This window comes from Pollicipes pollicipes, unplaced genomic scaffold (assembly GCF_011947565.3).
Source record: "Pollicipes pollicipes isolate AB1234 unplaced genomic scaffold, Ppol_2.1 Scaffold_3216;HRSCAF=3773_pilon_pilon_pilon, whole genome shotgun sequence".
Taxonomy (NCBI): Eukaryota; Metazoa; Arthropoda; class Thecostraca; order Pollicipedomorpha; family Pollicipedidae; genus Pollicipes; species Pollicipes pollicipes.
Window position 1 is genome coordinate 2,693,996 of NW_023596251.1, and position 5,714 is coordinate 2,699,709.

Genomic DNA, 5,714 nt, shown 5'->3' on the forward strand with positions numbered 1-5,714 from the left:
GAGCTGCCGGTACAGAACTGGCGATGCCTCAACAACGAATGACCTAGCGGAGGAACTAATTCAGAGATTCCATGCATTTACAAATACGCTCATAATCACGGTCGACTATAACCATGGAAATATGAGCGAAGGAGTCACTGCGCAGGTTGTAATATACCAGTTGTGAAGTAACTAGACTGATATTTACCGAATCCCATTAAAGGGCGCCTCGCGAAGTGATGCTCGGGCGGCTGTCCCTACATGTGGCAAGGCTGGCATGCACAGCAGTGTGACGTGGTCGAGCTGTTCGTCACGGCGGGGTGCCATTCGTGCGAGCAGCACCTGTGAAGAGTCGCTCAGGACTTGTGTAGAGGCCAGTCGACCACCACCAGCGTCAGTTCCTACAAGATTGAAGGCTTATATCTTAATCATGAAAAGATGATATAATCATGGTGATGTTTTTACCAGCCTCTCCCGTGCGGGCGCCCGGGGGCGTAATTGGTACAGTTACAGGGGATTGGCACCACGGTCGACGGAGGGCCCCTATTGATACCCACAGCTACACGCACCTACAGACACACGCGCGCACGCTCGCTCGCATGCACGTACGCATATATTATGCATACGAGGTCTGTTAACAATCACAGCAGACTCAGATCTGGTGATATCACTAGAAAATGTCCGATTCATGATAAAACCTTAAGTGGTGCAACTTATACCAGACCATGCAATATGACAATCTATATCTGTTTTTTATCATGAGCTTTGGTGTCATTTTAAACACACATCGACAAGAAGCTAAAGCTATTATCAGTTGCATCGAGAACATTTCCAGAAAGATCAAATCAACAATGCTGCACCCGCTGTGATCTCTAATAAAACATCAATAATAATCTATTTCTTACATTTACGCGCGCGCGCGCGCGCGCACACACACACACACACACACACACACACACACACACACACACACACACACACACACACACCACACACACACACCACACACACACATATATATATATATATATATATATATATATATATATATATATATATATATACCTATATATATATACGTATATATATATATATATATATATATATATATATATATATATATATATATATATATATATATATATATATATATTATATATATATATATGTATCTCTCTCTCTCTCTCTCTCTCTCTCTCTCTCTCTCTCTCTCTCTCTCTCTCTCTCTCTCTCTCTCTCTCTCTCTCTCTCTCTCTCTCTCTCTCTCTCTCTCTATCTATCTATCTATCTACCTATCTATCTATATATATGTTTAATCATTATTTGATATATGACACAACATAAAAACAAAACATTCGTTGACAAAAAACGCTGAGTCGGCTGCAGTTGTTGCTAACAGGAAATGCTCCAAGGCAATATAAACAAGAAAGTCTCTTAAGCAAAGAATCATAGCAGGTCCCTCAAGAAAGTTAAATGGGCAAATTCGTTAAAAAGCATAGTTGTGGTAGGTTAAGCTGTTGGGCCCTCAATTCGGCAACGCTCCTCTCGAATCAATTACACAAAACGGCACGCCCCGCTCCCTCCCTTCGCCCCTCCTCTACGCCAGGCCTCCCACTTCCTACCCTCCACTGTCGCGGCCGTGTCGAGTGGGCCATACTACCGGCGCACCGCTCAGCTTCATCGCCGACTCCCCGCCTCCTCGCGACCTGGCGGGGCCGCGGTCGAGAACAGGCTGCCTGCTCTGACGCTGAGGTTTGGCCGGCTGGCTAATCTGACCCGTTTTGTCACTCATGTACGCTGTCCCAAGAGATGCGGGCCAGTCGCGTCTCCGTCTTACTAGCGATTGCAGCCACTTCCTAACCGTGAACGTAATGTTCTGCCGGTCACCAGGCTAGGTCCGGGGCTGAGTGTTCTGCCGGTCACCAGGCAAGGTCCGGGGCTGAGTGTTCTGCCGGTCACCAGGCTAGGTCCGGGGCTGAGTGTTCTGCCGGTCACCAGGCTAGGTCCGGGGCTGAGTGTTCTGCCGGTCACCAGGCTAGGTCCGGGGCTGAGTGTTCTGCCGGCCACCAGGCTAGGTCCGGGGCTGAGTGTTCTGCCGGTCACCAGGCTAGGTCCGGGGCTGAGTGTTCTGCCGGTCACCAGGCTAGGTCCGGGGATGAGTGTTCTGCCGATCACCAGGCTAGGTCCGGGGTTGAGTGTTCTGCCGGTCACCAGGCAAGGTCCGGGGCTGAGTGTTCTGCCGGTCACCAGGCTAGGTCCGGGGCTGAGTGTTTCTGCCGGTCACCAGGCTAGGTCCGGGGCTGGCTAGGTCCCAGGCTAGGTCCGGGGCTGAGTGTTCTGCCGGTCACCAGGCTAGGTCCGGGGCTGAGTGTTCTGCCGGTCACCAGGCTAGGTCCGGGGCTGAGTGTTCTGCCGGTCACCAGGCTAGGTCCGGGGCTGGCTAGGTCCCAGGCTAGGTCCGGGGCTGAGTCACGATATCGCCCTGAACACTCGGTCTTTATAAAAACAGATACATGCCGTGGTTGCATGGGGTGTACTGCGGAACAGCACGGCCGCTTGGCGCAGCATGCGTAAGAATTTGCTGGGTATCCATCAATGCTGACGGACTGAAGGCTGATAGCCACATGAGCTGAATTACGGCCGCTTGTAACGCGGTCGCGTAGTTGTGCCGCGGCAAAATAGAGATAATCTTCGCCCCAGCCAGTCTTCGATTCACAAGTTAGCTTGCGCATGACCTGAGTATTCTGATGGGTTCACAGGCTTGACACCCCACAGGCTACAGCCAAAGCAGGCATTCGCGATCCTGTGCATTGACAATCGGCACGCGCATCATTTATTTCTACGCAACATCTTTGGCCGATGGTGTACCTTGGCTCCTGTCCGCGATATCCGCTCGGAGGGGATCAATTTCACTTGGGGTAGGTACGTGTCGTCAAGGGACTGCCTGCTCCACCGCTGCGCAATGGCCTCGCCCGACAAGTGTGCGACTGTGCGTAGGTCAAACTGCTCCATTCTGACCTTTCTCGCTGACTGTGTCGTAAACCGGGAACCACGTGCGGTGCATGGGGAGAGCGATCTACGCTGGCCACTGTCATATTATACTTGACTGGTCCTCCAGCGCCGTGGCCGTTACCCAACAGCCGTACGTCGGTGTCCATGCGCGCGGGTCTGGATCTTTCGAAACGTTGGCACGCTTTCTTCTCGACTCGGGCGGCGGATGGACGTGCAAATATTCAGCTACGTATCACAACACTCCGCGACGCTGCGGGCGACTTGGCAGCCCCGCTCGGGTCCCGCAATGGGTGCAGCGCGACGGGCGCGGGTAATCCGGATCGTTTGCGCAAACATGGGACACCACCGCCATGCATGACGAGCAACTCCGCCGGAGGCCTGCCTGGCACACCATCCTGCACCACGCCGCGCAATAGCCGGCAAACGTGCAATTATGGCATTGTGTTTGGATTGTGTAACGCGTCTCCGAAGATGTTGCTGGAGGTAATGAAACGCTACAACCATGAATACCAATGAGTTTTCGATGCGTCTTATGCCATCCTGAATGTGGGTGGTGAGTATAAATAAACATTCACATGAACCAAAGTGATTCATATGGTCCATCGAATCCACATATAAAAAGGTAGCCAACGTTGCATCGGCTGCAGTTCTTAACGGAGAATGCTGAATTGACAAACTAAGCACAACTGGCCATCAGCTGCAGGGTTTCCAGCCCGTCAGTCGGGAGTTCTTATCCTGGCAATAATTGGCATCCACTGTGCCAGGGGGTGCTGGTTGAAGGGGATGTTACATTTTGAAGACATTGAAATGAGCATCGGCTACGACGAAATAAGATCGCTAATAACTATGTGTATACTTTTAGGTGGAAAAGGCTACTTCGGACAACAAAATTCCTCTGATTAGTAGTTATGCTTCTCAACACATCAGTCTTTGATTACGTCATCGCTTCATGCATGCCATTGATTGAGAGACCATTGACAGCGGTTATATTGGGAAATCGTGCCCAAGAAAGCCAAGTATGAACGACTCGAAAATTACAGTTTTCTTGGCCTTGATCACCGCGTGGCAATGGAATAGCAGAATATGAATGACGTTATGATGACGTCATGGATGCCTGGGTGAACTTGGAGTGCCCCCCCCCCCCCCCGAGATGATCTGCACATCTTCGCGGGCATGCAGCTCAGAAACTAGAATCGTTCGGGTCTTAAAAAGAGCAGGGCTGATGATTCATGATGATTGATGATGATCATGTGCATGTGCAATCATCTGATGCTGAGAGGCAGCGCCACCGAAGTTGTATCGGAGGGCAGGACTTCCTAGGGGGGGGGGGAGAGCTCCCCGACAAAATGGGGCCTGTTCACAGGATGGGGCGTGCTCACTGTTCCTGGGCGGTGTCGTATCCAGGGAAGTGGCACCGGGGGCATATGCCCGTGATCAAATTGGTGCATGTATCACATCAAAGGAATATCCAGAATAAAGCCTTCTGATTATCCAGCAAAGGATTTTGCCGTCGTGGGCCTCCTGTTCCAGAAAAGGGCCCCTGATCCTGATACATAAGGAATCCCCTAATCTAAAGCAGGATAATTCCCATTCACGAAAGGTGCCTCCAGGCCTAGCCAAATGGCATCGTTATCCCAAAACAGGGCATTCTGATCCACATCCGCTTTCATTTGATGCATGGAAAGGTTCTCCTGTTCCAAAAATAGACCGTCCTGAATGTAGAGCATGCCTCCTGATCCGGAGCGAGGATCTCCTAATTCGTTACGGAGGCCTCCCGGGCCAACAGAGGGCCTCCCGACATAAAGTTGGTCTACTTATCTAAACCATGGGCTGCTTTATTCTCAAACATGTCTTCATGATCCAGAAAACGGTCTTCGTGGTGAAGAAAATGTCCACCTGAGCCCGATTTATTACTCTCTAGCTTACTTATGGGTGCCTCCTCAATTTGAAATTCGCAATCTGCGGTTAGCTGAAATGTCGTTACTTTAGGAAACAGAGGTCTCCCAGATATTTTTTGCGGGGGGTGGGAGGGCGGAGGGAAAGACGTAATCATTCCGCCCGCCCAGCAATCCGGTAGGGGGAACTGTCTCCCTTGACGCCGCCGCCCCCCCCCCCCCCCCCCCCCCCCCCCCACTGCTGCGCCGGTTATTGATTATGATTGGTAGAGCTCAGCGTTCCAAGCTGTGATCATGGTCATGAACGGACGAGGTTAAGTATAAAGTTACATTAAAATCCAAAACACGTCAATACAGTAAACGCTCTGAATCTTCGCCGGTTCTGAGACGGTTCTGAGACATAACAGAGATGTCACAATGATAGATCATTCGAGCTCCCACGCCCTAGCGTCCGGCACAGGGTGCTGCGCTGATGGCTGCACGAAACACGGCCGTTTAAGCCGTGGGAATAAGGTGACCCACCCCGCAAGTAAGATTTAAGATAAAAATACTGACTACAGAGACTAGGATCATAAGGTGGTCTTGAAGACATAGAACTCTTAGCGTGTCCATGCCTTCTAATATTCGGTCGGTTTCATGCATCCTCTATGCATTTTGAGGAATGGAAACACTTCCTTTATGACACTTCGAAATACAAATTGTTGGTATGACTATGGAGATCCTGCATTCATAGTATGACTATGAGCTAGCTGCCAGCTGCTGATCCAGCTGATCGCCGGAGCCGCCCCCCCCCCCCCCTCGCGCAGCAAAGCTGATTCGAGCGTCACT